This window comes from Phyllostomus hastatus, unplaced genomic scaffold (genome assembly GCF_019186645.2).
Source record: "Phyllostomus hastatus isolate PE091 unplaced genomic scaffold, TTU_PhHast_1.1 phas_scaffold_93, whole genome shotgun sequence".
Classification (NCBI taxonomy): domain Eukaryota; kingdom Metazoa; phylum Chordata; class Mammalia; order Chiroptera; family Phyllostomidae; genus Phyllostomus; species Phyllostomus hastatus.
Genome location: NW_025334042.1, coordinates 29447126 through 29459483, shown reverse-complemented (window position 1 = coordinate 29459483; position 12358 = coordinate 29447126). Strand labels below are relative to the sequence as shown.

General features: G+C 38.9%; 1 protein-coding gene and 1 pseudogene across 1 annotated transcript in view; one reads left to right on the top strand and one right to left on the bottom strand.

Annotated features, from left to right (window-relative positions):
- The window catches only part of SLC2A13 (solute carrier family 2 member 13), a 288415-nt gene that overhangs the window by 197950 nt on the left and 78107 nt on the right, over positions 1 to 12358 (bottom strand). The window lies entirely within an intron of this gene.
- Positions 4899 to 5018, top strand: LOC123813165 (annotated as a pseudogene).

Here is a 12358-nt window from a genome sequence, read left to right as displayed (position 1 = left end):
AATCATGCAATCTTCAGAGTAAATTTTTGAGACAGTGGAAACTGCAGCACCGAGAGGTCTCTTTCTGGAGAGGTCTGCCTGTTTACTATGCCACACACACAGAGAGAACTACAGGAACAAAAAACCTGTATCACAGAAAACACTGCTTTCCTATTTTACTCATAATAAGAATGTCACAATTACACAAACCTAGAAATAAACTACATTCTTTTTTTATTGCCAATAAAGTTTAAGGTTATCCTTTGCCAAAGTTTATAGCAAATAAGATTGATGGTTTGTTTTTCAAAATAGGGGACGGGCTAAAGATCTTTCTGCTTGTTTTTTATTATGGTCTATGACTTCCTTTGCTTCTTTTAACGTATCTTTTAAACAGTCCTTCCTACACTCTCCCAAAATGAATTATAGCAAGAATTTGTACATTTTATCTTTAGCTCTGATTCCCAGAGGCTCTTTTTCATTGCAGCTTATTCTCTAGAAGGGACCACTGTAAACAAATACTGTGGCAACTCCAGAACCCTCTGGTACTTTCCAAGACGTGCATCGCGTGAGATCAGCAGGGCCTCCTGGTTGGCCTCTGCTTGGTCTCAGATCTGCAGTCTTAGTGGACTGCTCAACCTTATATGTGCAGGATGCTTAACAAAAGAGAGTACTATATATGAATATGATGTTTGAAGAAAATGTCTTCATTTTTTAGGCTTTAACTGCAGAATTAAGAAAACAAATGTGGATTTTCCTAACATAGCTACAATGGTAGCTGCACCTTCCAAATATTTATCTCTTAATAATTTGTTGGGAACTGCCCTTCCTGGTTTCAGAAGCTTTAACCCCTCCATGGCTAAGGCTGAGTGAGCAACCTTGGGATCAGAAGCCACTAAGGAGACAAAGCTTATCTGCCTGGCAGGAGTCCCGTTTCTGCTCCTTTTTCTTCACCCTGCCTGGCCCCCAATGCTTGATCAATTAGCCAATGATGAGTAAGATTCCCCAAGGGGGGAATGACCTAAGACAGGTGGGATCACATGGAGGCCCTCAGGGAAGGACTTGGGGGGCTACAGAAAAAGGGGGTGATGGACCCTCGCCCCTCAGTTTTGACATAGCCTGAGTCCTCATTCTGTCTTCAAGAAGTCTCCTAATGTCTTGGCTGCCTTACTCCCCCTGCCTAACTTAAGCCTGAAACAATGACAGAGGATGGTGCAGCCCTGTGCTAGAAAGGGTGGGTTCCCTAGGGTGATCAACCCTAAGAAAGAATATGTAAAATCCTGTGAAAACTGCTTTATTTAGAATGTTCTCAATTAAATGATAAGGGTCCAATCAAGAAGTGAGTTTGTTCCTCAAAGTTTTGTAGCCCTTTAGCTATCTGACCCTGACTCAGAATAGGTCCTCGTAGTTCTTTGTACTCTATTTATTGTTTGATCCTTACTGCCTGACAATGATTAATGAGCTTTACCAGTATTCCTGTGAAAAATGAACCCAATAAAGGCCTGTCAAGGCAAGGGCATGCACGCTCTCCTCTTGAGGAAGTGGTTAGGCCACTCTGAGGCACTCTCCCCTTGAGAGAGTAGCCGTGTTGTCCCTTTTCCTCCACAGGACTCAGTAGTCTGTGTGAATGTCTCATGTCTCATCCATGATGCCGTGGACACTGCGGGCTGGTGTCTGCATCAATAATTACTATGTAACTACTTAGAGCCACCATCAGTCCCCAGAGATGTTAAAGCAGACAGCTCTAGACATAAAGCAATGAATTTGTTAGGCAACAACTATGTCAAAACTGGTAGAAACCACTGCAAAGAATGAGTCTTAAGAGACTGAGCAGAAGATAAAGCTCCTAATTCAACAATAAATAATTTCCAATAGTTGCCAGGAATTTTTGTATCTTACTACAACCTTCTGAGTTAGTATCACCTTCATCTTGGAGATAAGAAATTTGGGTTCAGAGATGTTAACTACCTTATGCAAAGTCACACAGCATCACAGCCAGGCCTCGAACTCACTCAAGCTTGTCTTCTTGCAAAACTGATCCCATATTATGTAAGACTCATTATCCTAAACCTATAAAAGCCACTAAGACTTCATATATATACACACACACACATACACACACGTGTGTGCATGCACACACAAACACCCCAGTATATGTAGTTTGTATAAAGCATGTATTTGTCCAGTTTACCTAACACCCTTTATTGAAGAGGTTGTCTTTTTTTCCCATTGTGTATTCTTGCCTCCTCTGTCATAGATTAATTGACCATATAGGTGTGGGTTTATTTCTGGGCTGTCTATTCTGTTCCATTTATCTATGTGTCTGTTTTTATACCAGCTCCATATTGTTTTGATTACTAAAGTCTTCTAGTATATTTTGAAATCAGCATGTGATACCCCTTTGTTTGTTTTTTTGGGTTTTTTTTAACATTTTATTGGCTACTAGGGGTCTTCTGTAGTTCCATACAAATTTTAGGATTATTTGTCCTCATACTGTGAAAAATGCCCTTCGTATTTGGAGAGGAATCGCCACGAATGTGTGGATTGGTTTGGGTAGTATGAATGCTGTAGCTACATTAATTCTTCCAAACCTTGAGCACAAGAGATCCTTCTATTTACTTGTGTCCTCTTCAATGTCTTCATCAACATCTTACAATTTTCAGAGTACAGGTCTTTCATCTCCTTGGTGAAATTTATTCCTAGGTATTTTATGCTTTGTAATGCAATTGTAAATAAAATTTTTTTAAATTTCTCTGATAGTTCAATCTTTTGTGTTAATAGGACACAAAAGATTTCTGTGTATTAATTTTGTATCCTGCAACATTAGTGAATTTATTTATTAGTTGTAATAGTTTTCTCTTTTTTTTGGTAGAACCTTTAGAGTTTTCTATATATAGGGTAATATCATGTTATCTGCAAAAACTGACAGTTTTCTTCCTTTCCAATTTGGATGCCTTTTATTTCCTTTTAATGTCTGATTGCTGTGGCTAAGACTTCCAATACTATGTTGATTAAAATCAGTATGAGTGGCTATACTTGTTCCTGATCTTAAAGAAAAAGTTGTCAGATTTTCACCATTGAGTATGAACTGTGGGTATGCATCATATTGATTGACTGGCAGATAGTAAACCATCCTTGCATTCCTGGAATAAATCCAACATGACAACGGTGTATGATCCTTTTAATGTATTGTTAAATTTGGTTCATTGCAATTTAGTTGAGAATTTTTGTATCTATGTTCATCAGGGATATTAGCCTATAATTCTCCCTTTTGTGGGGGGGCGGGGGTAGTGCTTTGGAATCAGAAGTGCTGGTCTCAGAGAATAAGCCTGGAAATATTCCTTCCCCTCTAATTTCTAGAATATTTTGAAAAGTATACGTATCAGTTCTTTAAATGTTTAGTAGAATTAACCTATGGAGCTGTCTGGTTCTGGACATTTGTTTGTTGGGAGTTTCTGATTACTGATTTAATTTTGTTGCTACTAATCAATCTTTTCACATTTCCTGTTTTTTTCCTGGTCAGTCTTAGAAGGATGCATGTTTCCAGGAATTTATCCATTTCTTCCAGGTTGTCCAATTTGGTAGCATATAATTGTTCATAGTATTCTCTTATGATCCCTTGTATTCGTGTTGTCAGTTGTAAATTCTCTTTCATTTCTGATTTATTTGTGTTCTTTTTTTTTTTCCTTGATGAGTCTGGGTAAAGACACCAATTTTGTCTACCTCTTCAAAGAACCACCTCTTAGTATCACTGTCCTTTTCTATTGCTGCTGGGTTTTTAGGTGTCCATCTCATTTATTTCTGCTCTGACCTTTAATATATCCTTCCTTCTATTAACACTGGGCTTTTGTTTGTTGTTCTTAGGTGTAAGGTTAGATTGTTAGAGATTTTTCTTGTTTCGTGAGGTAGCCTGTATCACTACAGACTTTTCTCTTAGAACTGCTTTTGCTGTGTCCCATAAATTTTGGAACACTGTGTTCCCATTCTCATTTGTCTCAAGTAATTTTGTTATTTTTGTTGACTCACTGTTTGTTTCATAGCATGTTGTTTAGTCTCCCTGTATCCGTGGGTTTTTCCCCAGTTTTCTTCTTGTGCATGATTCCTAGTTTCATATTGTTGTGGTCAGTAAAGATGTTTTATGTGATTTCACTCTTCTTAAATTTACTGAGACTTGTTTTGTGGCCTAACATGTGATCTATCTTTGACAGAATGTTTCATACGCACTTGAAAAGAATGTGTATTAGGTTTTTTTTTAATGGAATGTTCTGTATATATCTGTTAAGTCCATCTGTTTTAACGTGTTCTCAAAGGCCAAAGTTTCCACGTTGACTTTCTGCCTGGATAATGTATCCACTGATGTGAGCGAATGTTAAAGTTCCCTATTAATATTGTATTCCTGTCAATGTCTTCCTTTATGTCTGTTAACATTTGCTTTAAGTATTAAGATACTTCTATGTTGGCAGCATACATGTTTACAAGTGTTACATTCTTTTGTTGAATTGACCCCTTTACCATTATATAATGACCTTCTTTGTCTCTCCATACAGTCTTTGCTTCAAAGTCTACTTTGTCTGATATAAGTATAACTAAGTGGTCCCATGCAGTTCAGATCAGTTTTTCAAGGGTCAACTGTATTTTTGATCTGCAAGCTGGGAATCTGCATACACAGAGGGCTGAGATTCAGTTATAATTGAATTTTTTATTATGTGGCAGATCAGTGCCCCTAATCCCTGTGTTGTTCGAACATCAAATGTATAGGTGTAGACACCCTAGCTTTCTTTCAGTTTCCATTTGCATGCAGTATTTCTTCCCACACTTTCTTTCACTTTCATCCTGTGTTCAACTTATGTGTGAGCTGAGTCTCTTGCAGGCATCATATAGATGGTTTTTTGTTGTTGGTTTTTTTGTAATACATTCAGCCTATCGCTTCTCTGCCTTTTGGCTAAGCTCAAGTGTAGTATCTGTTCTTATCAGTTTAATACATTCAACCACTGTATGTCTTTGATTTAAGAGCTTAATCCACTTACACTAAAGTAATTACTGATAGATATGTGCTTATTGCCATTTTGTTCATTGTCTTCTGACAGTTTCATAGTTCCTTCCTGGTCCTTTCTTCTTCTTTTGTTTTCTTTCCTAGTGGTTGATGGGTTCCTACTGTGTTATGCTCAGGTTCCTTTATCCTTAAGTTTTGTGTATCTACTATAAGCTTTTATTTTGTGGTTACCATGGGGCTCACACATAACAGCCACGGCTATGAAAATATATGTGAATTTCATAAAGCTCACCTTTCACAGCAGAATATTCTACCATGTCTTGAAGTGTGCATACCCATAACAAGGGCCTACTTTGAGTTATAATCTATTCCCCACAGCAAAGGTTAATTCATTCATCAGTGGTATTTCCCAGGTTTCAACATAGCAAGTGTCTCTTTTAGAATTAATTCTAAAATAATAATAAACCACTTAATATTTTATAACTTTTATATCTGGAATTTCACTGTACTCCTAGATGTTTGACCTATTTGGAACCAACATGTTAGAACCAGGAGTAAATACTAATAATGCCTACTATAGAAAGAAACTCCAAATAGTCTTGGCAAAATCCACAGTGAGATTCTAAACCTATCCATCTGCCCTTGGGAACAGGGTCACTCAAAAATAATCATTGTGCACTAAATTACATCTCCTCTTCACCAACCACTCAGGGTTCCCCAAGGTTTCATGATAACTGAGTCACACACAGGGAAGGCTTCTCAAGCTGTAAGAACTCCATTTCCTCCTCTAAATGCTAGGGGTCAAAGATGAGACACCACCTCCACTCTTCCTCCATGAATGAAAAGTCCATTAGAGAAACCTGTTTTAAGAAACTTGCTGACATAAGGCAGTGTCTGTATCTGGTGGTGGGGATGCAAAGAGAAGGAAAGGGGCATGAAAATCAAATGCTGGTTGCCACAGAGACGAATTATGAAGCACTCTGGGGCGCAGAGAAGAAGAAAGGCACCCACTCTTCCTCAGGACTCCCTTATCTGCTCTATAAAACCCAGCTTTCTTCCCTCTCCTTTGAGAAGTTCCTCATTAATGAATGACCCTTTTCCTGATCACAACAACCTGAATAAAATCATCTTCTTAACTGTCCTGTGCACTTTGTCTTTCACAAAGGGTCTCATCGTGCTTGGACTGTAACCTAAGGAGAGGGCGTGAACACTTCTGTTCCCATGTGAACATGGGGATCAAGCTGCTGCGACAGCACAGGCAGCCGCAGCATCGGATGATGAGACCCAGCTCTCACCACTGATCCCTACTGCCTCACTGGATCAAATGTGACACAGTGTGCCATGATGGACCTGTTAGACTGTGACCGAGGTAGGACTTTGGCCCGGGATTTAATACAGCAATAGGCTCTGACCACTAGTCTCATAGAAGCTCATTGCTTCAATCACCCAGAGGCTTCCCCGCAGAACTGCCTTAGGTTCTTCGGGGATGACACACCACATGCACAGCTGCACATACACACAACTTCACCACTTGCACAGAAAACCAAAGGAAACACACACTCTAGTAAATACCATGTTGAAGAGGTTTCAATGTACATATTTTTTAAAAATAAGTAGCATCCCAGATTAGTCCTAAAAGTAAAAACTGAGGCAACTGATAAAGCAGACATATATCTAATGACTGAGTGAAGAAGGAATTGGGCCAAATTTGGTAGGTACCCCATTTTTAACAGTAAAACCTAACTTGCACAAAAATATAAGCTTTTGTGTTTTACTGGCACAAAGCCCCATTTATTCCTTTATATCTTATCACCGCTTCCTTGCTACACTGGCAGAGCGGAGGTGCCGCACAGAGATCACGTGGCCACCGAGCCAAGCATCTCCTGTTTATAGAAGTTTGCCAACCTTTGGAATAGACCTTCAAAATCAATGTCTTTCTACCAACAAAGAAAACAGCCCCAAGCCTATTATATGAAAAGCAAAATTAAAATATCCCTATTACTACTTTCTCATTAGTTCTTTCTTACAGGTGAAACGTGATTTTGCCTAATTCATACACTTTCTGCTCTTGTGCAACACAATAAAAACGATGCTGCCATCTACTCAGCCATAGTAGGAAGAAATGCTTAAATGTTTTATTTCACTGTTTGCAAAAATAAAGTTCTTAATGTAAACAGAAGAATTACATTCAATTTCCTAATGAAGAATAGTTTCAAAGGCCTTAGCACAGAAACTCCCTAATCCATTACTAGTTCTCAAATTTAATATATTCTTTTGGGGTATATTTTGGATGGGCAATTATTTTCAGAATTCTCTGACTGGACTGAGTTGTGAAGCTCAGGAAGTCCTGACTCCCCCTCCCCCTGCCCCGTGCCACACCCCGTCATCCCCTCCCTGTCCTGGGAGTCAGGAGGCACGCCCTCGATCAGGGCACTGCTTCTTCTCGCCCTTGGATTGATGATGGAGTCTTGCTCTAGTGAAATAAACTGGAAAGATGAAGTCAAACCAGACTTTAAGAGAATTTTAATAAGGAACTTGCTTCGGAAGAGGAGAGGGACATAATCTTCTCTTTGTGTTCAGGCAGCAGCCCTGAGGGCCATGGAGAAAGTGGACAGAGAGGGGAGACACCAGAAGCAAGGACAACAGCGGGAGATACTGCTACCCGGGCAGAGGGGATGAACACCACAGACCTAACCTATGCAGAGAAGTGAGAGTGGGACAGAGGTAACTGATGGAACAACACTCTCTATGTAGAAGCAACTGAACTGAACTAGTTTGCCAATGGTCTTTGAAGGTTTACTGTCTTATTTTTCTATTTTGTAGTTGTTTAGTGTCCTCTCCTTTTAAAAAGGACTATATTAAGGAAATCTGATGGGTTCTAACCTCCTTAAGAGCAAGGACCACACAAAGACCATGCCTTAGCTCTCTTTTCCAGTATCTCTATTCACACTGAGCAGCACAGGGGTGGCAGGAGGGACAGAGTGGGCCAAGTGAAACGAAGAAGAGTGGGAGGGGTGGTGGGGTGGGACCCAGATCTGCCTCTTTCACTTCCTAGCTGTTTAACCTTGACAGTTCTCCATTTTCTCATTACAGTAGAAATCGTACATCTAATTTTTAGGGTTGTTTTAGGAATCAGAGAGACAGAACATGTATGTGCACGTGCATACACATTTACTAAAGTAGGGATTCAGTAAGTAGTAACTGTTACCAGTATTTTCACACCAGCATTATTCAAATATGAATAATGAATGTTCAAACTTTTTTTAAGATTTTACTTATTTATTTTTTAGAGAGGGAAGGGAGGAAGAAAGAGAGAAAGAGAGAAACATCAATGTGCGGTTGTTGGGGGCCGTGGCCTGCAAGCCAGGCATATGCCCTGACTGGGAATCGAACTTGCGACACTTTGGTTCACAGCCCGCACTCAATCCACTGAGCTACACCAGCCAGGGCTTGAATGTTCAAACTTAAAAGGTCTCTCCCTTTTATAAAATGTTGGTTTTGAATGTCTCTGCCCCCCCTTTTAGGAAAGCGCAATTATTGGGTTCAGTTCTCTAAAAAATTATCTTAAAGGTTTATTTTATTGAGACGTGCAGTGGGAGTCATTTCAAGGAAACATCTTGAAAAATTCAGGGAGCAAAAATCTATACTAACAACCTGACACCCTTATACAAGCATACATCATTTCACTGTACTTCAGAGATGTTCCGTTATTTACATATTGAAGACAAGGCCCTTCACCAGCAATAGGATTATGATGCATTTTACCACCATGCATGTTTTATTGTGTGTAGTCTGGAAATGAACCCCCAGTATCTCAGAGGTATGCCTATATAGCAATTTATTGTTTTAACTTAGTAAATCTAGTAATTTTCTCTTGCACATCCCCTTATTAAGGATACTACATTTCAAGTACTATAGATGCTGGTAGGTTATCTGAAATGTACATCTTTGATAAGTGTTCAGTAAGATACTAATTAAAAAGACTGCTTAGTGGTTAGACCAAAGAGTTTAGAGGGCCTGAGCTACAATAATAAAGCATAAAATTAATGGTACTTGACCATTCCATCTCCTAAATACAAATTGAATGTAAAATATTAGAAGAAATTTAACTGTGATTCATTTGATTTTTGATTCAAGATCTCTTGATATTTGTAAATAGACAAGTTTCTTCTGATAGCACATGACATGGTTGTTAATATTATGACCCTAGGCCTCATCAATAGAACAGTCCTACAGCGGCCCCTGTGCCCACACCTTTGAGATGAAGACTGAGTTTTCTTCAGGATCCTCCTTAACCTCCAAAAAACAAACTTAAGTGTTACACAGCACAGCAGTTTATCTTTCCTGGAGGGGAAAAAAATCTCCAGACTGTGGTTCTCTTTACAGTGCAGACCATCACCGGTGCTGAATGATAGATTAGTGTTAAGTTGGAAATGAACTACTCTGAAGTAGCAATTTGAAAACTATGTTCTTTTTTGAAATATCTCCTTTGTTATTTTTCACCCCTCCTCATCGACTGCATTAAATACAGAACATTACAAAGCAGCACGAACTTCATAATGTGTTGGGGAAAAAGAAAACTTGGACATAGTCAAAACTCCTCCAGCATGGATTTCTTTTCATGAGATGTGGATTTAAGCACATTTTGGCAAGAAAGCAGAAAGATGAGCCTTCAAGTATTACCTGTCAACTTACTAAGGCAATCTGGATCTTCAAAATAAATCAACGAAAACGACATGAAAGCCTACGGGTAGGGTGAAAAACATTTCCTTCCCCCTTGAGTATGCTGAGTGGAAAATCTTCTCTGCTGTTTTTCTACCCCATGTAAGACAAGAGTCAATGACATGTTCAAGTAAAATCCAAGTACTCCAATCTACTGAAGATTTTAAAAGTCCTTAGGGGTTTAAAAAAATAGAAGGCAACCTTTATTTAAATGCATGGTGAGTTAAATAAAGTTAAATAAAGTTTCTTTTAAGTAAGTCATCACACTTAAGAAAATAAGTTATCAAAAACTGAACAGAGTTGTATATTATTTTAAGATTCCTTCAGCTTACAACTTGTAAAGACAAGGACAGAGAATTAAAGCAGCTCCTTACCTGACCTTTTGTTTTACTCTACTGTTTACCAAGAGGATATATAACAGCCTCACACTAGGGCAATTTTTTGTAATTCTGCAACACCCTCGAGAATATTAGATATGGGAAAATTTTCCTTGCCTATAGTCATCTTGCTGAGAAACAATTTGTCATTATCTATTTCGAGTTTATCCAGTAAATTACATGCATTACTTTGGATCGGGCAACACTGTGCCACCACATGAAGAAAATACAAGCAAAACTACCAGAAATATTGGAAAAAATGACTACTTTCCTCTAAGTGCAGCAGATGTCAATTGCAATGAGCATCCTACTGCAATGTCATTACACTGAAATTAGATTTCTAAAGAAACTCTTGGATGGATTTCTATCAAAATATGATAAATATCTACCCTCTCTGACCTCGCTGCAGAATATGATTTGTTGAAATAGTCACAGGCAATATCTATTCACAGAAAAAGAAAATGACTTACAAGAAGACTTGATGGCCTAATTGCAAAATTAATATAGAAAAAAAAAGATGCAGCCGTCCCTTCTGTACATAACAGACAAGACCCCTAAAGAGCTGGGGATAAAACCACATCAAATTTTAAGTAAACTCACAGGAGGGTCCTGAATAAATTATCCTCCCTACAACATTCTGCCTTTCCAGTCTATAGACTAAACCACAGACGAAGGGAAAACACAAAGCCACATTCACCCAGACTCCTGATTTGACTGGTTGATAAAATTAAACAATACAAATCTTGTTGGCTTAGATGTGTCTGCATAGATTAGACACCGCACCAGTCACCTGAGTGCCGGATCCCAGGGAGAGCAAGCAATGGGCCCAGGGAGAATTTCCACTGGAAGCATTAGGTGGAGTTTCTCTGGACTGCTACTTCTCACACGTGCCTCAATAGCAAGATTTTAGGGAACCAAGGGCAGGGCCAATTTTGCTGATTTTCTTATGTTCAATAAATCATTTTGGAAGTAACAATGATCTAGTAATATTAACTGTTAAAGGATGTACAGGGGTAGGCAAAAGTAGGTTTATAATTATGAGTATATTCTTGTATTATTAATTATTGTATTATTTTCCATACAAACTGTAAACCTACTTTTGCCCACCCCTGTATGTATACTGTGTATGTATGTGTGTATAATTTTTTAAAAATGGAACACTAAAAAATTGTTTTCCTTTCATGTGCTCTTTTTAAAAAAGCCCACATACATTTTAAGTTTGCTGGGGTGACCCGTGCTATAAATGGGCAGCAGGTTTGGGGGAGGCCGAGTCCCTCGCCCACTGCCCTGCAGTCAGCACTCAGTTCCTCCCCGCTCCTTCCCTTTCCTCAGCCTCTCCTTGCAGTGAAGCTGCTCCGACAGCCTCATCCTCTCAGAACACTGCATCTTCCAGCCCTGTTTTCTGTAGTGTTCGAACACCAGGATCTGCAAGTGTCTCCAGGGAGAGGAAGCTTACCTGGTTGTTTTTTCTCTCCAGTGGTCCCACTTTAATACCCCACTGGAGAGCAGAGAAGGGAGTGGCAGAGAGGGTGACTGTAGAAACCTTTGCCTAAGCTCTGCCTACGTTGTTCCTTCTGCTGGGGCTGAAGCCTTCGCTTTCCTTTCTCCTCATCCCAGGAATGTACGTGTTCCCTGGCGATGGACGTTAACTCGACTTACTGTGGTGTTCATTTCACAACATACACATATATTATTATGCTGTAGATGCGAAACCAATATAGTGTTATGTGTCCATTAAATTGTGTCTCAATTAAAAGAAAAGGAAATTGAAGAAGTCAGAGAGTGTTATCCAATCAGGTGGTACAAAGCATATGAATACATATCCTTCATTTATAGGTTCTTCCCTAAGACTGTCTTTGGAACAATTCTGTCTCTGTTATTAATTGATTTTATTTTTCTTGTAGTCAGACAGAAGCCCCAACAATTTTGAACTAAAGCTCCTGACAAGGAGTCTCTGCCCTCCTCCGTGCCCAGTAAACTGGCAGATAGATGACTGCCTCTCTTTAGTCATACAGACAGATCCAACTTGTAACACCTTGCCTGAAGAATCTGCCCAGGAGAGAAATTCCAAAAACTATAACTTCATGTCTATCAAACTGTGGGATGTGTATCTCAGGGCATGTACATAACAGAATGATGGAACACATAAAGCCAACAAATAAACATTGAAGATATTCAGAAAAAAAAAAGCATTTTTAGAGTCAAGTAAAACAATTATATTATAGAACAGAATATAAAACGTGTTCATTTCTAGGATAAAGCATAAACATTTAAATAAATGTTAAGCTTA